The 22378-nt window shown below is 48.8% G+C and overlaps 2 long non-coding RNA genes across 3 annotated transcripts in view; one reads left to right on the top strand and one right to left on the bottom strand.

Annotated features, from left to right (window-relative positions):
• Window positions 1–22339, bottom strand: part of LOC125754764 (uncharacterized) — a 37871-nt gene extending 15532 nt beyond the window's left edge. Inside the window, exons 1-2 of the long non-coding RNA XR_007409578.1 lie at window positions 22231–22339; window positions 21278–21354 (exon numbers count right to left, since the gene is read on the bottom strand). This is a non-coding gene — a long non-coding RNA (uncharacterized LOC125754764). The remainder of the gene's footprint in view (window positions 1–21277; window positions 21355–22230) is intronic.
• LOC125754763 (uncharacterized) lies at window positions 697–22264 on the top strand. Of its 2 annotated transcripts, none has more exons than XR_007409576.1 (4): window positions 697–4564; window positions 18554–18699; window positions 19439–20518; window positions 21394–22264. It is a non-coding gene; the product is annotated as an uncharacterized LOC125754763 (long non-coding RNA). The 2 variants fall into 2 exon arrangements; XR_007409577.1 differs by lacking the exon at window positions 697–4564 and adding an exon at window positions 17386–17517.
• Window positions 22340–22378: the final 39 nt, after the last annotated feature.

The following is a 22378-nucleotide window of genomic DNA, read 5'->3' as shown; positions in this document are numbered from 1 at the left end:
CTTTTGAGGACCATTTGAATGGTAAATGGTTCTCCAACCCATTATTTTCAGATTGTAGGTGTCCTTCTGTCTAATATGAGTCTCTTGTAGACAGCAAATAGTTGGGTCCTGCTTTTTTATCCAGTCTGAAACCCTGCGCCTTTGAAGGGGTCATTAAGCCCGTTCACGTTCAGAGTTACTATCCACAGATATGAGTTTAGTGTCATCATGATATCTATTCAGTCCTTGTTTTTGTGGATTGTTCCACTGAACTTCTTCTTAAAGGGGAATTTTAAGAGTCCCCCTTAAAATTTCTTGCAGAGCTGGTTTGGAGGTCACATATTCTTTCAGTTCCTGCCTGTCTTGGAAGCTCTTTATCTCTCCTTCCATTTTGAATGAGAGCCTTGCTGGATAAAGTATTCTTGGTTGCATGTTCTTCTCATTGAGGACCCTGAATATATCCTGCCAGCCCTTTCTGGCCTGCCAGGTCGCTGTGGAGAGGTCTGCTGTTACCCTAATGCTCCTCCCCATAAAGGTCAGGGATTTCTTGTCTCTTGCTGCTTTAAGGATCTTCTCTTTATCTTTGGAATTTGCAAGCTTTACTATTAAATGTCGAGGTGTTGGACGGTTTTTATTGATTTTAGGGGGGGGATCTCTCTATTTCCTGGATCTGAATGCCTGTTTCCCTTCCCAGATTAGGATTGTTTTCAGCTAGGATTTGTTCAAATACATATTCTGGCCCTCTGTCCCTGTCGGCGCCCTCGGGAACCCCAATTACAAGTAGGTTTTTCTTCCTCAGGCTGTTGTTTATTTCCCTTAATCTGTCTTCCTGGTCTTTTAATTGTCTGTCTCTTTTTTCCTGAGTTTCCTTCTTTGCCATCAACTTGTCTTCTATGTCACTCACTCGTTCTTCCACCTCCTTAACCCTCGTCGTTAGGACTTGTAGTTTGGATTGCATCTCATTCAATTGATTTTTAATTTCTGCCTGATTGTATCTAAATTCTGCAGTCATGAAGTCTCTTGAGTCCTTTCTGCTTTTTTCTAGAGCCACCAGTAGCTGTATAATCATGCTTCTGAATTGGCTTTCTGACATTGAATTGTAATCCAGATTTTGTAACTCTTAGGAGAGAGGACTGTTTCTGATTCTTTCTTTTGAGGTGAGGTTTTCCTTCTATTCATTTTGCTCAGTGCAGAGTGGCCAAAAAAATTGTATTGGGAAAAGGAGAAAAAGAGAGGAGAGAAAGAAGGAAAGAAAAGAGAAAAAGAGAAAAGGAAGAAAAAAAAGAAAAAAGAAGAAAAAGAGAAAGAAAAAGAAAGAAAGGAATAAAGGGTGGGGGATGCAACAAATCAAGAAAGAAGAAAAGAAAAGAAAAGAAGAGAAGAGAAAAGAAAAGAAAAAAGAAAAGAAAAGAAAAACCACGGGAGAGTATCTTCTGATTCTGTATACTTTAAGTCCGTTTACTTCCCCTGGAACTTGTCCGTCTAGCTCGTCTTCTGGGGGAGGGGCCTGTTGTGCTGATTTTCAGGTGTTAGCTCTTGAGGGAGCTGCTCTGCCCTCTGCCTGGTGCAGGGCTCAGTGGGGGTTGTTTAACCCGTGAGGCCCCAGGAGGAACCATTCCAGTGACGCCAGCAGCTCTGGAGCCCTGGATTCAGCTCCCACAGTAACTATAGAGCTCTCCCTCTGCAGGACCTGGAGGTGCCAAGGCAGGGGACGCTGATCTGCTCAGCTCTGGGCAGAAGCGTCCTAGCTGTCGTGGGCCTTCCCGGGCTCTGCCTGTCCCAGGGGGAGGCCAAATCCTGGGCTGTGTCCTGGCACCCTGTGCTCCAGTGCCTGCGCTGTTGGATTCCCCCTCCCGGCCACACAGCCGCCTCCGCGGCGCTGCTGCCCGAGCCCCTCTGAGCTGGTCCCAGAGCCCCGCAGCCCTCTCCGCAGGGATCCTCTTCCTCTGCTGGAGCCCCCTCCGAGCTGCTCCTGGCCTCGCAGCCCCCTCCATGCGGAGCCGCCGCCCGAGCCCCTCCGAGCTGCTCCGGGTCCAGCCATGGGCCCTGCAGTCTTTTAGGGAGCTCGGCCGCGGGGTATGGTGCAGTCTCCTGGGTGCGCAGGTGTCTGTTAGTGTTCCAGGGAGCCCGAGGGCATCCCCGCCATCCTGGCATCCTGCTCCAACTCCCTGCGGGTGCCTTTCCACCCAGGAAGATTGGTGAAGCTCCTGCTTCTCCAGGACAGAGCTTTCCTGTCCTGGGGGCACTCGCCCCAGCCTTAGCCCGGCACCTCGTGGGGCCCCTCCCCCTTGGATGCCTTTTGTTTCTTTATTTCTTTTCCCCCCTCTTCCTACCTTGATAGAAGTGTGAACTCTTCTCACTGTAGCATTCCAGCTGGTCTCTCTTTTTAAAGAGAGAGATTTTCAGGATGATGAATATTATCTAGGTAATTTGGTGGGGACAGGTGATTTGGGGACCCTCTCTTCTGCCATCTTGCCCCTCCCTCCACTTTCCTATTTCAAACAATGTCACAGAGACACAGGATAAAGCAGTGTGGTTCTCGGGCCCCGGCTGGCTCCGTTGGTTAAGCATCCGACTCCTGACTTCACCCTTGGTCTTGATCTCGGGGTCATGAATTCTAGCCCTGTGCTGAACTGTGGACGAGGCATGGAGCCTACTTAAACAAACCAAACCCACAGGGGTGTGGTTCTGGCATAAGCTGAAGGAGCAGAATAGAGAGCCTGGAAGAAAATGCACTCCGATACCGTCAACTGATTTTTTAAACTTAATTTAATTTAAACCCAATTAATTAAGAGTATAGTGTATTATACTTTCAGAGGTAGAATTCAGGGATTCACCAGTTGGAGATAACACCAGGGCTCATGACATCACGTGCCCTCCTTCATGCCCCGTCTACCAGTTACCCTGTCCCTCCACTCCCCTCCCCTCCAGCAACCCTCAGTTTGTTTCCTCCTTCCTGGAGTCTTTTTCCTCCATGTCTGTTTTCATCTTATTTGTTTTTCCTTCCCTTTACAGATGCCCATCTGCATTGCTTCTTTAATTTCACCTATGAATGCAACAATACAGTAATTTTCTTTCCTGACTGACTTTTTTCACTTAACAAGATCCCTCTAGTTCTATCCACGTCATTGCAAATGGCAATATTTTCTTCTCTTTGATAGCTGAGTACCATTCCTATCATCTAACTATCTATCATCTATGACCATCATCTATCTTCCATCTTCTTTATCCATCATCTGCCTGAGGGCACCAAGGCTCCTCCCACAGTGTGGCTACTGGACATTGGGGTGCAGGTGTCCCCGAGTCTCATGCATCTGTATCTTCGGGGTGAGCTAAGGCCGTGCACCTGCTGGTCATAGGGCGGCACTATTTATAACTTCCTGAGGAGCCTCCACACTGTTTCCAGGGTGGTTGCACCAGCCTGCGGTCCCGCCCACAGAGGAAGAGGGTTGAGTGAGTTTTGCAGGACGTGGTTAAAGTCTGGTACACATTTCTTTTTGTGTCCTGTGGGCTCTAATCATTGTCCTTAAGTATTTCTGGGGAAGCCAGGTATTGGGCTCTGTTTCAGTGAGTCATTTCCGAAGCTCATAGGCCTCAGCTGTAGCCTGGAAGGAGGCAGGTGTGGTCCCGTGTACGGGGACGCTGCCTCTTGCATGGCCTCCTGCAGTGCCTGAGCGTCCTGCAGGAGGCGCCCGAGCCCAGGCCCTGCTCAAGGGCTGGGAAGGCTCAGTAGGCCTCGTCCACCTGCACTAACAGGAGCCCACCTGTGCTGGGGAGGCCTGAGGAGGACATGGGGACGCATCCACGCTGATGAGCCCCGGTCTCCTCAGGAACCGCGGTGAGGCTTCAGGAAGATGTGAGCCCGCATCCACCCTGACAGGAACACCTGGGCCGCTTCAGGACCTGCAGGGAGGCTTCAGGAAGCTGTGGTGCCACGTCCACTCTGGCAGGAGCTCCCGGGCCGCTCAGGACATAAGTTGAGGCTTCTGGAAGGTGGGGGCCGCATCCACGGTGTCAGGAGCCCTGGCCTCCTCAGAACCCGCAGTGACGTTATGGGAGGACATGGGGCCACGCCCACACCACAACGCTGACGTCTTCAGAACCCCCGGTGTAGACTTCGGGAAATATGGGGATGCTTCCATGCAGACAGAAGACCCCAGCCTTGTCAGGGCCTGTGGTGAGGCATAAGAAAGATGTGGGTGCCGAATCCACACTGACAGGAGTCTCTGGCCTCCTCAGGACCTGCCCTTTGGCTTCGGGATATATGGGGCTGTGTTTATGCTGACAGGAGCCCACAGCCCCCTCAGGACCCGCGGTGAGTTTTCTGGGGGCCATGGGGCCATGTCCAGGCTTACAGGAGCCCTCGGCCTCCTGAGGACCTGCTGTGAGGCTTCCAGAGGATGTGAGGCATAGTCCACAGTGACAGGAGACCCGGCGTCCTCAGGACCTGCTGACTATGACTCAGGAACACGTGGGGCCACGTCCACACTCACAGGATCCTGGCTTCCGCAGGACCCCCTGGAGGACTCTGGAGGCGCCATTGGGGGCCACGTCCACATCAGAAGGGACTCCTCAGAACCACAGGGTAAGTGAATTGGTAGAATGAGTGGTAGGGTCAGGGGAGGGGAGGCAGTTGGTGGTTAAGTTAGGTTAGATGTTAGGGTTTAGTGATTATGCTTATGGTTCCGGATTAGAGGATAGCGTGAGGGATAAGGGTAAGGGTGAGTGGTTAGGAGTTGGATGGGGGTTAGGGATTAATGAAAGGGGTTAGGGTTAGTGTTAGGGACAGGATTTAGAGTTAGGGTTAGGGTTTAGGCTTAGGGATTAGGACAGGATGTTAGGAGTTGGGGTTAGGGTTATGGTTAGTGTTAGGGTTGTGATTAGGTTTGCAGTTAGGGTTAGGTGTTAGGACGTGAGTTAGGGTTAGTTGTTAGGGTTAGGGTTTAGGGTTAAAGTTAGGGCTAGGTTTAGAGTTAGGGTGAGCGGGAGGGTTAGGATAGGGGTTAGGATTAGGGTTAGTGTTTGGTTAGGGGTAATGGTCAGGTCAGGGTCAGGGTAGGGTCAGTGTACGGTTTTGGAAAAGGGTAAGAGATAGGGTTAGGCAGTGGGTTAGGGGTTAGTTTTAGGGTACGGGTTAGGGTACGGTTTGGGGTATGAGATAGGGTTAGTATTAGAGGGTTACGGTTAGGGTACAGGATAAGGTTAAGAATAGGATTTGAATACATTAAGTTAAGGTTAGGGTTAGAGTTTAGGGTTAGGGTTAGATTTAAGGTAGGGGTCAGGGTTAAGGAAACCTAAGAATAGGTTTAGGAGTTAGGGTGAGGCTTGGCAGGTAGGTTCAGTGAATGTGTTTCGGTCTTGGGGTTTGTGTTTGGTTTTTGATTAGTGATAGGTCTTGTTTAAGGTTTAGGTTAACATTAGGCTTAAGTGTAGGGTTAGGGATATGTCTGTGTATGGTTAGAGTTTGGGTCTTGGCCTGTGCGTGCACTGGGACTCCTAGTATCTTGGGCAGTTTAGTTTTATGCACACTATTTAGGTTTTGGGTTCAAAGATAGCTTGATTCCAACAAGTCAGTGGCCTCCCCAGAGAATCAAAATACAGGCTTCTGCTGGGGTCAGAAAAGACATGGCAGGCTTCTCCCGAGCTGAGCTAAGGAGGGGATTTGTGGCTCTAAATACTCTTTATTTGGATTTTCAGTTGCCTTTCTGATTTTATCTCTTGTGCGCACATGTTTCTTCGATACTAACAATTATTATTTTAAACTTTTATTGAATTCCTGTTTGTAAACACAGTATGATATATTTTCAGGTTTGCCACATACTGATTCAACCCTTGGATGCAACGCCTGGTACTGGTCACAGGTGCCCTCCACTATCCCCATCGCCTGATTCCCCATCCCCCCCCACCTTCCTCTGGTATCTATTATTTTATTCTCTGTGGTTAAGAGTGAGTTTCTTGGTTTGCTTCTCTCATCCCACCCTATCGATCCCCTTGCCAATTTGTTTGGTTTCTTAAAATTCACATGTGAATGCAATTGTATGGTATTTGCTATCTGTCTTTCTCTGACTGAGTTCATTGAGCATAAGTCCTTTACAATTCTCCCACGTCATTGTAAATGGCTTCATTTCATCCCTTGTGATGACCGAGTGATGTCGCAGTGTGTATATTTACCACATCGTCTCTGCCCATTCATCTGTCGATGGACATCTGGGCTATATCCACAGTTTGGCTATTGTTGATAACGCCGCTACAAACTCTAGGCTGCGTGTCCCTCTTTGAATCTAAGAGACTACTTTTATATCCTCGGGAAAAATACCTAGCTGTGCAATTTTGGAATCATAGGGTATTTGTACTTTTAACTTCTTGAGGACCCTCCACACTGTTTTCCACAGTAGCTGCACCTGTTCACATGACCACGAGGAGTGTAAGGGGGCTCCCCCTTCTCCATAGCCTCACCAACATCTGTTGTTTCTTGTGTTGTTAATTTTAGCCATTCTGTCGGCTGTCAGGTGACATCTCATTGTGGTTTTGGTTTGCATTTCCCTGATGATGGGTGACGCTGAGTGTCTGTCCGTGTGTCTGGTGGCCATCTGGATGTCTTGACAGAGACAAAGTCCATTCATGTCTTCTTCCCATCTGCAGTTGGATAATTTGTGTTTAGGATGCTGAGATTTATATTTGCTTTACGTATTTTGCATACTAACTCTTTATTGGATGTGTTGCTTACAAATATCTCCTCTCATTTTGTATGTTGCATTTTAGCGTTGCTTGTTTCCTTCACTTTGCAGAAGCTTTTCAATTTGATGAACTCCCAATAGGATTTTTGCTTTTGTTTCACTCGCCTCAGATGCATATTTGGAAAGAAGATCCAATGGCCAATGTCAAAGATGTTGCTGCCTATCTTTTCTTCTTTGTATGGTTTCAGGTCTCACATTTAGGTCTTTCATCCATTTTGAATTTATTTTTTATATAGATGGTGTAAGAAAGTGGTCCAGTTTCATTCTTCTGCATGTGGCTGCCTGGTTTTCCCAACACCATTTGTTCTTATCCTGGGGTCAGGGTTAGGGTTTGTTGAAGAGACTGTCTTTGTGCCATTGGATATTCCTTCCTGCCTTGTTGTCGATTAATGGACCATAGAGTTACAGGTTTGTATCTTGTTTCGGCTTTCCATTCTATTCTATTGATCTAAGCGTCTCCTGTTGGGAGATTCTTGATTGCTGATTCAATTTCTCTGCTGGTTATCTGTGTGTTCAAGTTTCTTATTTCTTCCTTTTTCATTTTTGCTATGTTATATATTTCTAGGAATTGATCTATTTCTTCCAGGTTCGGGGTTGCTGGCATATAATTTTTCATAATGTTCTCTTATAAACGTTTGTACTTGTAGTGTTGGTTGTTATTTCTCTTTTCTCATTTGTGATTTTATTTGGGTCCTTTCTCATCTTTATATCTTTCTCTTTTTTAAACATTTTATTTATGTATTCATGGGAGATGCAGAGAGGCAGAGGTATAGGCAGAGGGAAAATGGGGCTCCATGTGGGCAGCCTGATGTGGGACTTGATGCCCCAGGATCCTGGGATCGTGACCTGAGCCAAAGCAGATGCTCAACCACTGAGGCACCCAGGTACCTTGCTGATTCAATTCCTTTGCTAGTTATGGGTCTGTTCACATTTCTATTTCTTCCTATTTCTGTTTTGATTGTTTGCACATTTCTAGGGATCTCTCCAATTCTTCCTGGTCTCCCAGTTTGTTAGCGTATAATCTTTCATAGTATTCCCTTATAATTGTCTTATTTTTCTGGTGTTGATTGTGATCTCTCTTCTCTCATTTGTGACTTTATTTATATAGGTCTTTTCTCTTTTCTCGTTGATAAGGCTGGCTAGGGCTTTGTCTATTTTATTAATTATTTTGAAGAACCAGCTCTTAGTTTCGTTATTCCATTCTGTTTTGTTGTTTCTGCATTGTTTATTTCTTCTCTCATCTTTATTTTTTCCCTTCTTCTGTAGGCTTCAGGCTATGTTTGCTATTCCTTTTCCAGCTCCTTTAGGTGTCGGGTTAGGTTGTGTATTGGAGACTTCTTGTTTCTTGAGGTAGGCCTGTATTGCTATGTACTTCCCTCTTAGGACTGCCTTTGCTACATCCCAGAGGTTTTGAGAAACATGTTTTCATTTTCATTTGTTTTAAATTTCCTATTTAATTTCTTGGTTGCTCCATTCATTCTCTAGTAGGATGTTCATAATCTCCACGTATTTTTGGTCTGTCCAATTTTTTTTTCTTACTGTCGACTTCAAGTTTCATAGCGTTGTGGTCCAAAAATGTACAGGGTGTGATATCAACCTTCTTGTACCTGTTGTACCTGTTGAGGGCTGATTTGTGGGCCATGATATGATCTGTTCTTGAGAATGTCCCATGTGCAGTTGAAAGGAATGTGTAGGGATCCCTGGGTGGCGCAGCAGTTTAGCGCCTGCCTTTGGCCCATGTTGCGATCCCGGAGACCCAGGATCGAATCCCCCGGTGGCCTCCTGGTGAATGGAGCCTGCTTCTCCTTCTGCCAATGTCTCTGCCCCTCTCTCACTCTCTCTCTCTCTGTGACTATCATAAATAATAAAGAAAGGAAGGAATGTGTATTCTGCTTTAGGATGAAATGTTCAGACTATATCTGTTGAGTCCCTGTGGTTCAGTGTGTCAAGGCTATTGTTCCCCTGTTGATTTTCTGTATAGACAATCAGTCCATTGCCATAAGTGGGTGTTAAAATCCCCTGTCACTGTATTATTATCAGTGAGTTCCTGTACGTTTGCTGTTAATTGGTTTCTATATTTAGGTACTCCCATGTTGGCAGCATAAATATTTAGTTGTTTGATCTTGATAGAGAGTCTTTTTAATTATGAAATAATGCCCTTCTTCATCTCTTCTTATACTATTTGTTCTTTCTTTTTGAAATTTAAATATTTTATTTATTTATTCATGAAAGATACACAGAGAAGCAGAGGCAAAACATAGGCAGAGGGAAAGGCAGGCTCCACAAAGGGAGGCCGATGTGGGACTCGATACTGGGATCCCAGGATCAGCCCTGAGCCGAAGGCAGATGCTCAACCACTGAGCCAACAGGTATCCCCCAGGGTTAGGTTTCAAATCTCCTTTGTCTGATATAAGTATGGGTCCTCCAGCTTTCTTTTGATATGCATTAGCGTGATAGATGACTTTCCATTCCCTGACTTTCAATCTCCTGGTGTCTATAAGTCTAATGTGAGCATCTTGTAGGCAGCATACATGGATCTTGTTTTTTAAATAATGATTTTATTTATGAGAGAGAGAGAGAGAGACAGAGAGAGAGAGAGGCAGCTAGAAAATTAGGCAGAGAGAGAAGCAGGCTCCCCACCAGGAGCAGAATATGCAACTCGATCCCTGACTCCAGGATCACACCCTGATTCAAAGGTAGAGGCTCAACCCCTGAGCCACCGAGGCATCCCGGATCCTGTTTTTTAAGCCACTCTGATACCCTGTATCTTTTGATTGGAGCATTTAGTCTATCAGCATTCAGAGTGATTATTCAAAGATATGAACTTTGTGCCTTTGTGTTTCCGGAAGAGTTGGTGTTTCTGGTGACGTTCTCTGGTTCTTTCTAGTCTTTGTTTCTTTTGTTCTCTTTTTTCCCCCACTAGAAGAGTCCCTCTTAAAATTCCTTACTGGACTGGTTAAGTGGTCATGAACTCCTTTTTATGTTGCCTGTCTAGGAAAATCTTTCTCTCTTCTTCTCTCCTGAATGACACCCTTGCTGAAGAAAGAATTCATACAAATTGGACTCCAATAAAAAGAAATTTAAAAACATAAAATAACTTCTTTCTAATATGATTGAGGACAATGTCATGTAGGAGGAAAACCAGAAGCACAAAGAGAAGAGGAGAGATTTCACCCTCTGTAGCCTTCACAGGGACCTGGTGTCCTTTCCTAGGAGGTGCCCCCTGTCCGTAGGATGCATCCTTCCCCTCTGTGCTCCTTGTTGGAACCCAGCAGGCACATCTCCATGCCTCCAGCACGTCTGCAGTCATGGTTTATAGCGTCTTCCATGTATCCTATTGGGGATCACAGCGACTTGTATGTAACCATCTGGCTGCTGTTTGACAACATTGGGGGCATTCCGACTTTTGTTGGTTTTGGGGTGTGTGTGTCTCTATGACATGCAGCTATCATGTGCACCTATTGGATCCTATGGCTGGGTAACCCAAAACCCCGAAATGGTTGGCAAAACCTCATTTCTGGTGCTGGCGCTGGGTGGCTAGCTGGGCTCTCCTGTCCCCCCCGGGGCTCGCTCATGCAGTGTCTTTCTGCTGGAGGGTCAGCTGAGCTGGAAGGTCCGGCTCGGCCACATTCCCATGTCCGGCAGTGGGTCCTGCCAAGCGCTTGCTGCTTCTCTTCTCCCCAATGCCTCTCCAGCAGGGAGCCAGACATTCGGGCCACCCTTGGGGGGAGCTCCTGAGGAGCCAGCTGCCTATGGTGGGGAGCCATGTGGCTGCCTGTATGTGGGAGTCAGGGTGGGGATGGGGCTGGGGTTGTCGGTCCCCTGTCCTGACTGGCCTTCAGGCCGAGCCCCATGCTCACCCACCCCTTACTCACTCGGGCAAGGAGGGTGCCCTCCACACGTTGGTATGAGAGATCCAGCACCACAAGGTGTGCATGCTGGGTCCACCTGGTGAGGGTGGCCCAGGTGCATGAGCTGTAAGTGTGGGAACCAGGAAATTTAACAAAAATCCCCTACCCCTGGACAAAGAGAGCAGGGCTCATTCCATTTTGTGCTACATCTGCCACCTCCCCTATGACCCCCAAATGGTCTACTTATGGCTTAAGGCGCTGCCCCACCCTAGTCAGGCCGCTGGGCACACCCTAATTGGAAATCAGCTCATAACAAGGTAACCCTGCTTTGTGCCCGCCAAAATCATGCACCAATTCTGACCAAAGTAATAGACCAGCTCAAGTGGATACTATAGGGTAAGGTGTAATTCAGTCGGCCAACTACATGTGGACCGACATGATTGTGCAACTTTCTGCGTATCCCATGGTCCACTGGTCCACGAGCTGCCTCGCCTCTTAGTCTCAGGGTCCAAGTCCCTGCTCCAATGTGTCTGGTGCACTTGGACCCAAGCTCCAGCTTGTAAAGAGACCCTCAGGAGTTTCATCGGTGTCGGCTCCTTGGTGGTTTCTCGGATTCGCAATCTTGGGCACAGCACAAGGGCCTGCTGTCCTGATATCACTTCCACGGCCACGCTGACCGCCCCGCAGGCCCTCTGTGCCCAAGGCACCCAGGCACGGAGATGCGGGGAGGGGAGGAAGTGCCCCGGAACCCGGCCAGGCCCGGCCCCCTGGACAGAGGGAGCAGTGACCTCTCAGGTCACTTTGCACAGACCCTGGTGACCTGAGGCTCCCTGGCTGTCACTCTGTCCCGCCCATTCTGGCGCACAGGGCACAGGCTGAGTCCCAGTAAAGTCTGTGAGGCCTGACCCTGGCGTCCGGCCACTCCTGGATGGCACGTGGGACGTCAGCTGTGTGTGCCTAGCGGCGCCCCTGCATGGGCTGGTTGGGGCCTCGGTGGTGCCCCCTCCTCCTCTCTGGGGGTCTCTCCACGCCCTATACTCAGAGTTCTGGGAGACACAGAAACGGGCTGGTTGTGCATTTTCACACCACAACACTTTATTGAATTTGTACAGCAAATGGGCTCAGAGCAGAGGGTGCGCGCCTTCACCTGGGGAAGGAGACCTTTTAGTCTTTAGGGGAGGGCAAGAATCACACGGGTTGGGGGGGTGAGTGCTGGAGTCCCCCACCTGGAAGCATGTGTGGACTCTGGTTGGGGGCGTGTGTCCTGAGGCTTCAGCCTGAGTGACGGTTCTGAGGACAGCAGAGCTGACCTGGAACTGCAGCTCATGGGCTCCTGTGCTGGGTCCCTGCAGGGCAGCTGGACCCCGGCCTTGGGACCCCTGGGGCCCCAACACCTGTAGGAGCCTGCCTCCTGGTGTGGGTATGGGTGGGGCCCACCGGCCTACCCCTGCTCTCCCCACCCTGGGGTGTCCCGGGATCCCCCGGTCTGCCCTAGGTCAGCGACCTGGACCTGTGGGGCTCGCCCAGTGCCCAGAAGGCCACATTCAACTGTGAGAAGGCTCGCTCAGCCCGGGGCCAGAATCCAGGGCTGGCGACGGCCATGGGGGGGCTGGATCCCATTAGTCTTTGTGTTGGGCCTCGTGGGGGCTCAAATCAACCCAGCTCCCCAGAGCCTGGTGCCCAGTCAGCCCAGGTCCCTCTAGGTTAGGGGCTGGTTCCTGTGCAGGGTGTGCCACGCTCCAGGAGGGACAGTGGGCGGAGGCAGGGCACAGTGGGTCCTCTGCACCACTCACCTGAACACACCATTTCGGGGGCTCCCTGTCTTCCCTCCTCCCTGCAACCCCTGGGTACTTTATGGGACACCCAGGCTTCTGATGGGAGCAGGGTATCCAAAGAACCCCGGGGAGGCTGAGCATGTCCCACAGGGGGCAGCTGCACCGGTTCCTTGCTCAGGGCCGATGGTGTGGGGGTGGATGATGTGGGGGCATGTGTATGATGGTGGTGGAGTTGGGGGCTGGTGTAGGGGGGATAGTGTTGAGGTATAGTGTGGGTGGGGATTGTGTGGGGCTTTGTGTGTGTGAGGGGGATGGTGTAGGGGCAAGGCCATGGGGGATGATGATGTAGGGGGATGATGTGTTTCTGGGAAATGGGGGGATGGGGTGGGGGGCTGGCAGACACCCGGTAAACCCTTTCTCTAAGATGCATGGGGAGACGTCTACAGATAAAGGCGACCCCAGTCTGGGGTTTGCTGTGACACCTGCTCCTGGGTCCCCGTGTGGTCAGTGCAGGGCCCTGGCTGGACTGGGGGCAATATCTCGGGTCATCATACTATGTATGTTTACAAATTGCAAATTGTCTCAAATTAAATGCATAGAATTTAGAAATATATAAAGCACTGAGAGGGGGTGTCACCCTGACCCATCTGACCCTCATCGGATCGATGTGTGTCCTCCTCCAGTCACAGCCATACACCCAGCCCCCAGGTCCCCTTACTGCCCCCCACGGCCTGCACCCTGCTTTTCAGAGGATCGTCCCTCACACCTTTGGGGTTCAGCTCACATGGCAACCCCTGGAGGCCCCATCCTAGTGGCCTCCTCATCCCTGAGAACCCGGGGGAGGGGGCACGGTGTACATCACCAGCACCTTACCATGCAGCTGTGTGTTGCTGTTGCTGTTCTTCTCCCAGCCTCGGAAGCCCTGTGTTCCCGACCCAGAAGCCCCTGGTCCTCACCCGGAGCCCGATCCCCCCTGGCCCCTCAGCCTCACCCTACCCTATAGTAGTACCAAAACATGATGTGACTGCTGAATGTCCTGTTGACGTCCAGGTCTACCTGCGTGATTTCCTAGGAGGAGTACCAGGGCCTCCTCCTTCATTTCCTGTGGGAAAACCGGGGAGGAGGAGCAGGCATCAGGGATACAGACCCTGACCTGTCATGAGCTGCTTTGCTGGTCAGGGAGCCCTGGGGCAACCATGGGAGTGTGTCCTGCAGAAACCTCCTTCCTTCCTCTGGGAGGCCGGGAATGGTGGGAGTGCCCACCGTGCCCGTGGAACTGCGTGAGGGCTTGTGCCCAGCTGTAGTGGGCGGGGAGGTGACTGAGGGACAGCCTGGGTTGGAGGGCATAGGGGTTCAGCTCAGGTGGGGAGGGGACATGGGGTGTTGTGCCCAAGATTGCGAATCTGAGAAACCACTACAGAGTTGACACCAATGCAAACAAATGAGGGTTGATTTCCAAACTCGAGCTTGTGTTCAAGTACACACGAACCCAACACAGTGGAGCAGGGACCTGGACCCCGAGTTGGGTTTTAGCTTAGTTTTAAGGGCTTGTCTCAGGGACCTCCAGAAGGGCTGGAACAATTCCTCAAGTTCTGTTTACATTTTGATATGGGGCTTTCAAGGGCATTGAGCTCTGTTCTCATTCTAATAGGTGCTTCCAGCCCTTGGCGTGGGCTCAGTTCTTATTCTATTGTGGGGCTTTCCAGGGCAATAAGCTGTAAACTTTTGTTTTTTTCCTGCAACTGAAGTAATGTAAATTTCAGCTCTTCTTCACAGGGGCCTGGGATGGCTTGACATTTTCGAACGCTGAACTTAAAGTGGAAAGGCCTTCATTTTCTCGGCCTCCTTGTATCCATTCCCATCCTAGCTAGCTCCTACCCCCTTCCCAGGAGCTCCTAAGAAAGCAATTGCAAATGACCTCAGCCTGGCAGCGTGTGTTGGGGGACAGGCCCTGGGATTTGGAATCAGGAAGACCTGGCTCCTGGGCGTCCCAGTTCTGCAGCGGGATTCGATACTGCAGACTCTTACTCCCTGAGGCTATCTTGACAACTGACTTTGTACATAGAAAAGCTGTCCGTTGTCTTTATAAGATGAAGAGCGAGTCAAAGTGTTTTTTCTCTGCACTTCTGATTGCTCAGATTCCAATCTGAGATGTATTTCCTGTTAATAAGGATAATTTACTATCCGTAGTACTATGGTTAAAATATTCTGACACAAGTAAATCAGAGGGATGAGGGAATGTCTTCTCTTTCTTCACAGCACAGTCACTCATCAGGAAATGCATCTTTATGGATTTGGAAAGAACTGAGAGACATTATTACCAATGGTCCTATTATTATGTGAAGGATTCTTCCCTGAGATTCTTCCCCTTTTTCAACTGACACTGAAACACTGTGAACTCTCTGGAAGACAAATGTCAGGGAAATAAATGTTATACATTGCTAATTTTAAACACACTTGCAATATGGTGTCTATTATACTAGAATTATTTTTATCTGATTTTTGCTATTTATTATCCGTTCCTGCTTTTCAGGTTGAGGAGGCATTATACGTGTTCCTAAGTGTTTTTCTTTCCTTCTGATCTAAAATTCTTACTTTGTTCCCATGGAAGGAACTCTTTAAGAATAAGGCAAAATTAATTCAACGATTCTTAAAATGTCTTCACACTTGGAGCCTGATTCATTTTAGTCAATTTTCAAAATAAATCTTATTTATTAGGAAAAAAACAAAGATTTATAGGAAAATTGAGAAGATAGTACAGAGCATTCGCATGCACTTGCACTCAATTTCTCCAATTATTGATATCTTATATTAGTATGGTACAAATATTAGCTAATGAATCAATATTAAAATATTCGCATTAACCAAAGACCATACTTTATTCAGATTTCCTTAGTTTTTGCTAAGTTACCACCCCTCATATGACATTCTATTTGTCCTCCTATTTTCTTAGGCTCCTCTGGATTGTGACAGTCTTTCAGGCTTTCCTTGATTTGTTGAACTGGAACACTTTGAGAAGTAGAGTATTTTGTAAAATTTCCCTCAGTTGGGACATGTCTGTTGTTTATATCATGATTGAAATATTTCTGTAGATTATATACAGAGATATACTGCCATTTTCATTATATCATACAAAGAATAGATACTATCTACATGATTTATCAGTCTTGGCATCGTTCTGGTCATTTTGCTGAAGTAGGGTTTGTCAGCTTTCTCCGTAGTAAACTGATTATTATTATTATTATTATTATATTATCATTATTATTTTAAGTTTTTCATAATATATTTTGTAGAAGGAAGTTACTATGTGTATTGCACACATTAGAGTGGAAAGCTATGCTCATGAACTTGACGGTGGAATGTCTGCACAAATTGTTTGAAATTCTTCTACATGGGAGATTTCTCTTCCCTCTAGGTTTGTTTGATTATTTTTTTCAAAGATGTTATTTATTTATTTGAGAGAGTAAGGAGAGAAAAAGCATGAGCGAGCAGGACAGAGGGAGAGAGAGAAGCAGGTTCCCAGATGAACAGGGAGCCTACCTTGGGACCTGGATCATGATCTGAGCCTAAGACAGAAGCTTAACTGACTGAGCAACCCAGGTGCCACTCTTTGTTTCTTTCTTTTTTTTAATAATAAATTTACCTTTTATTAGTGTTCTATTTGCCAGCATACAGAATAACACCCAGTGCTCATCCCGTCAAGTGCCCCCCTCAGTACACGTCACCCATTCACCCCCACCCACCGCCCACTTCCCCTTCAATCACCCCTAGTTCTTTTCCCAGAGTTAGGAGTCTTTATGTTCTGTCTCCCTTTCTGATATTTCCCACTCATTTCTTCTCCCTTCCCTTATATTCCCTTTCACTATTATCTATATTCCCAAAATGAATGAGAACATACAATGTTTGTCCTTCTCCGATTGAGTTACGTCACTCAGTATAATACCTTCCAGTTCCATCCACCTTGAAGCAAATGGTGGGTATTTGTTGTTTCTAATGGCTGAGCAAGGCCCACCTTTTCTCTCTCTTCATCTTCTGAGTCTCCTATGGTATGAATGTTATTGTTTTAATAAGTGGCTGAGTTCCCTATGTCTGCCTCTATGGTCCATAACGTTTCTTGTTTTTAAGGCTTCCACTTGGGACTGCATCTCAGTTATAGCATTTTTAACGTTGGCCTGACTAGATTTTAGTTCTTTTATTTCTACAGTAAGGGATTCTCTAGTTTTCTTCTGTGCTCTATTTCCAGCCCAGCTGCTATCTTTATAATCATTGTTTTAAACTGTAGTTAGATATCATATATGTGTATTGATGAACTTCCTGGCTGTGAGTACTACCTCATGTTATTTTATGGAGGAGAATTTCTCCATCTCATTATTTATTCCAGAAAAGAAAGAAGGAAGAAAAAGAAAAACCAAGACAAACAATAACAACTGCCCTCCCCCCCAAAAAAACCCCAGATTATTTTGGCCTGCTCGTTAAAAGATTCTAAATCCCAAAATAAGAAACACAATTAAAGTACCATGAAAGTAAAAATAAGAAATATATAAGGTACATACATAAAAGTTAAAATAAGGCAATTAATAAAATAGAATCAAAGAAAATAAATGAAAAAAGAGCACAAACTACAAAGGAATCTAGACTCTACTTTCGAGGCAAAGCTGAAGCTCTGCAGCCTCTCTGGTCTGACAACTTGGTGGCATCAAATGGTCTGTGTGGGGTCTGGGCATGGGCCTTGGCGCTGATTGTCAGGTGCACATCTGCCTGGGAGTTGCACCTGTGGGGGTCAGAGGCGGGGTGGGCGTCATCGCCTCTGGGCTCCAGCAGGTGGCGCTGTGCTGCTCCCTGAGACCAGGCCCTGATGGGCGGGATGCGGGTGGGGTCTCTAGGTCCTCTGGCTCTGGGGCTGAGCATCCTGCCCCCCAGTCTGCTGGGGCCTCCACAGAAGAGCCCCCAAGCCCCCGGGTCTCCGCCGCTTCTCTCAGAACCCTACGTTCACTCTACCTGCGTCTGAGCTTCTTTTGGTTTTGGTTTTGTATCTCAGACTGTTGTGCCCAAGATTGTGAATCCGAGAAACCACCGAGAAGCTGACACTGATGCAAACACACGAGGGTTTATTTACAAGCTCGAGCTTGTGTCCATGTATACCCGACACAATGGAGCAGGGACTTGGACCCCGAGGTGGGTTTTGGCTTAGTTTTAAGGGCTGGTCTCGGGGAACTCCCGAAGGGCTGGAGCAATTCCTCAAGTTCTGTTTACATTTTGATATGGGGCCTTCAAGGGCATTGAGATCTGTTCTAATAGGGGCTTCCTGCATTTGGCCTGGGCTCAGTTTTTATTCTATTTTGGGGCTTGCTGTGTCCTGACAATGAGCACTCAGGAAGGAAATGACGGATGTGACTCCTTTCTCAGGAGCATCACAGAGAATAAATAATGAGACTGAACCAAAGGAGCAGAAGACTTGTGCACTGAGCCATACCAGGCTCTGGGAGGCCATCTTGGGCTCGTGGTTTGGGAGCCTCATCTTGTGAAAATGTCCGCAGTTCCTGAAGCCACCCTCTCTTTCAATGTCATTCCTGTCAAATCATGGTGGCAGATCCTAAATAGGAAAAAAAAAACCCATAACATCTATCCGCCCCCACAAATGACCCCGGAGAGCAAATCAGTATTGGAGAAGCAGGACAGAGTGGGACGCAGCACTTTCCTATTTCAAACGATGTCACAGAGACACAGGATAAAGCAGTGTTGTCCTCGGGACCCCGCCTGGCTCCGTCGGTTAAGCATCCGACTCCTGACCTCACCTCTGGTCCTGATCTCGGGGTCGTTATTTCTAGCCCTGGGCTGGTCCATGGATGAGGCCTGATGCCTACTTAAACAAACCAGACCCACGAGGGTTGGTCCCAGCATAAGCTGAAAGAGCAGAACCGAGAGTCCAGAAGGAAACGTGCTCTGATACAACTGATTTTTTAACTTAATTTAATTTAAACCCAATTAATTAACGTATAGTGTATTATACTTTCAGAGGAAGAATTCAGGGATTCACCAGTTGGAGAAAACCGCAGTGCTCGTGACACCACGTGCCCTCCTTCATGCCAGTCCCCTGTTATCCTCTCCCTTGTCCCCTCCCCTGCAGCAACACTCAGTTTGTTTTCTATAATTAAGAGTCTGTATTTCCTGCATCTGTTTTCATCTTATTTGTTTTTTCTTCCCTTCACAGATGTTCATCTGCTTTGCTTCTTTAATTCCACCTATGAATGACACCACACGGTCATTCTCTTTTCCGACTGACCTATTTCACTTAAGATGATCCCTCTACTTCTACCCACGTCATTGCAAATGGCAAGATTTCCTGCTCTTTGATAGGTGAGTACCATTCCGCTCTCTATGGCCATCATCTATCTCACATCCTCTTTATCCATCATCTGCCAGAGGGCACCGAGGGTCCTCCCATATTGTGGCTACTGTGGACCTGGCTGCTGTGGACATTGGGGTGCCGTTGTCCCACATCTCACTGCATCTGTATCTTCGGAGTGAGCTCCAGGCTTTACACATGCGGGTCGCAGGGCAGCTCTATTTGTAACTTCCGGAGGAGCCTCCACACTGTTTCCATGGTGTCTGCACCAGCCCGCCGTCCCGCCCACAGTGGAAGAGGGTTGAGTGAGTTTTACAGGACGTGGTAAAAGTCTGGTCCACATTTCATTTTGCGTCTTTTGGGCTCCAATTCTTTATCCTTAAGTATTTTTGGGGAAGCTGTGTGTTGGGCTCCTTTTCAGTCAGACATTTCCGAATCTAACAGGCCACAGATGGAGCCTGGTAGGAGGCAGAGGTGGGCCCCGGGATGAGCACGTGCCTCCTTCACAGCCTCCTGTAGTGCCTGAGGATCCCGCAGGGGGCGCCCAAGCCCAGGCACCGCCCAAGGGGCAGACATGTGCAGTAGGCCTCGCCTCCCTGCACTAACATGAGCCAGCCTGTGCTGGGGAGGCCTGAGGAAGATGTGGGGACATGTCCATGCTGATGAGCCACAGCCTCCTCAGAATGTGCGGGGAGTCTTCAGGGGGATATTGCACAGCGTTCACGCTGACAGGAGCCCCGGTCTCCTCAGGACACACGGTGAAGCTTCAGGAAGATGTGGGCCCACATCCACCCTGACAGGAGTCCTTGGGCTGCTTCAGGACCTGCGGGGAGGCTTCAGGGAATTGTGGGCCCGCACCCACCCTGACAGGAGCCCCTGGGCTGCCTCAGGACCCGCGGGGAGGCTTCAGTAAGATGTGGGCCCCCATCCACCCTCACAGGAGCCCCTGGGCCGCCTCAGAACATGTGGGGAGGCTTCTGAAAGATGGTGCGCCGCGTCCACTCTGGCAGGAGCTAACTGGCCCCTCAGGACATAAGTTGAGTCTTCTGGAAGCTGGGGGCCGCATCCACAGTGACAGGAGCCTCGGCCACCTCAGAGGGCCGCTTCAGGACCTGCAGTGATGCTTCGGGAGGACGTGGGGCCATGTCCACACAACCAGACGCTGATGTCCTCAGGACCCCCGGTGTAGACTTCGGGAAATATGGAGATGCGTCCATGCGGACAGAAGACCCCAGCCTTGTCAGAGCCTGTGGTGAGGCCTAAGAAAAATGTGGATGCCGAATCCACACTGACAGAAGTCTCCAGCCTCCTCAGGACACGCTGTGAATGATTCGGATGATTTGGGGCCACGTCCATTCTGACAAGAGCCCCCAGCCTCCTCAGGTCTTATGGTGAGGCTGTGGAAAATGTGGGGCCACGTCAAGACTGAGAGGACCCGCGTCCTCCTCAGGACCTGCACTTTGTCTTCGGGACACATGAGGCTGCGTCTAGGCTGACAGGAACCCACAGCCTCCTCAGGACCGCGGTGAGTTTTCAGGGGACATGGGGCCATGTCCAGGCTGACAGGACCCCCCGGCCTCCTGAGAACCTGCTGTGAGGCTTCCAGAGGATGTGAGGCATCCAGAAGGATGTTCCTCCTCCTTCCAGAGGAGGCATACTCCACGTTGAGAGGAGACCCGGAGTACTCAGGACCCACTGACTATGACTCTGGAACACGTGGGGCCACGTCCGCATTCACAGGAGCCCGGCTTCCTCAGGACCCCCTGGAGGACTCTGGAGGCGACGTTGGGGGCCACGTCCATGTCAGAAGGGACTCCTCAGAACCATAGGGTAAGTGAATGGGTAGAATGAATGGTAGGGTCAGGGGAGGGGAGGTGGTTTGTGGTTAGGCTTAGGTTAGATGTTAGGGGTTAGTGATTATGCTTATGGTTACAGATTAGAGGTTAGGGTGAGGGATAAGGGTAAGGGTCAGTGGTTAGGAGTTAGGATGGGGGTTTGGGTTAGGGACAGGAGTTAGAGTTAGGGTTAGGGTTTAGACTTTAGGGATTATGGCAGGAGGTTAGGAGTTGGGGTTTGGGTTATGGTTAGAGTTAGGGTTCGGCTACGTTTGTAGTTAGGGTTAGGGGTTAGGGTGTGATTTAGGGTTAGGGGTTAGTGTTAGGGGTTAGAGTTAAAGTTAGGGCTAGGTTTAGGGTTAGGGCGAGGGTTAGGTCATCTTCACCAGAGACGTTTGTCAGAAGCTTGTGACACCCAAGTGGAATAATGCAGGCCTGGAAGGTGTCTCCAGGTGCAGTATAGTGGTATTCTTCGAACCTCCTGAGTTAGAAAACTGCTATGGTCTCACGGCCATTAGAATGCAGCGAGTTGAAAGCTGACTTCTATGCAAGCTCTCTTGTGAGAGGTGAGCTCAGGGCAGGACCCTCCCGCATCCTGCCTGCCCAGCCTCATAGTTGCTAACATCCTTGTGTGAAGTGCTGGAAGAGATTGGAGAAATGCGAGTGGAAGTGTCAGGACTGTACTCACGTGTATCTCAGTTCAATACAGCGATTGCCAACGTCCTTGTTCAGTTTGAGTGTAGCTCGGGTATACCTCGCCTCGCTAAGTGTCTAGCAGACATCGGCCTGCAAAGCATACACACTTCTGAGAGTTGAGCTTATGGCCTGTACCTCCCCCATCCTGACTGCCTGTACGTTCTGCTTCCACAGCATTTCATTGTATGCGGGAGAGTAGCGGAGTGAGAACCAAGTGTCTGCCTTGTCAATTTCACGCCTAGCGGACAGCTGCCTCCAAGGCATGCACACTCCTTTGGTTGAGCTTATGGCTTGTAAAGCCCACATGCTGACCGCCTGTACGCTTCGCTTCCAAAGGATATCGTTCGATACGGGACAGAAGTTTTGCGAGAGGCAAATGTGTCTTAGTTCAATCCAGCAACTTCTGAGGAATTCCTCCCTCAGATGGGAGCTACGTACTAACTTCCAAAACTGAGTACCTAGCTGAAAGCTCTCTCTCTGGGGAACTTCTCCCTCGGAGATGAACTGAAACGTGGTCCTTCCCAGTTCCACACTGCCTGCAGATGCAGTTACAAACATCCTCACTAGACATGTTTTTCACAAGATCATGAAATGCAAGGGGCAAACTGCAGGCTTCAAGGTTGTGTGTCCGGGTGCAGTAAAGCGGTATTCATGGAGCATCCTGAATTACAATGCTGCCACGTTCTCATGGCCATCAGAACGCAGTTAGTAGAAACCTGGCTTCGAGGCATGCTTCCATTTGAAAGCTGAGCTCAGAGCAGGATCCTCCCGCATCCTGCCTGCCCGTAGTCGTAGATGCTAACATCCTTATGTTAGGTGCTGGGAGAGGTTGGAGAAATGCAAGTGGAAGTGTCAGGACTGCACTCACGTGTATCTGAGTTCAATACAGTGATTGCCAACGTCCTTGTTGCATTAGAGTGTAGCTCGGGTATACCTCGCCTCGCTAAGTGTCTAGCAGACATAGGCCTGCAAAGCATGCACACTTCTGAGAGTTGAGCTTGTGGCCTGTACCTCCCCCATCCTGACTGCCTGTGCGTTACTGTTCCACACCATTTCATTGTATGCGGGACAGTACCGGAGTGAAAACCAAGTGTCTGCCTTGTCAATTTCGTGCCTAGCGGACAGCTGCCTCCAAGGCATGCACACTCCTTTGGATTGA

Source organism: Canis lupus, unplaced genomic scaffold (assembly GCF_003254725.2).
Source record: "Canis lupus dingo isolate Sandy unplaced genomic scaffold, ASM325472v2 SANDYSCAFF101, whole genome shotgun sequence".
In the NCBI taxonomy this organism is placed as follows: Eukaryota; Metazoa; Chordata; class Mammalia; order Carnivora; family Canidae; genus Canis; species Canis lupus.
This window is presented reverse-complemented; position numbering and strand designations above follow the sequence as displayed.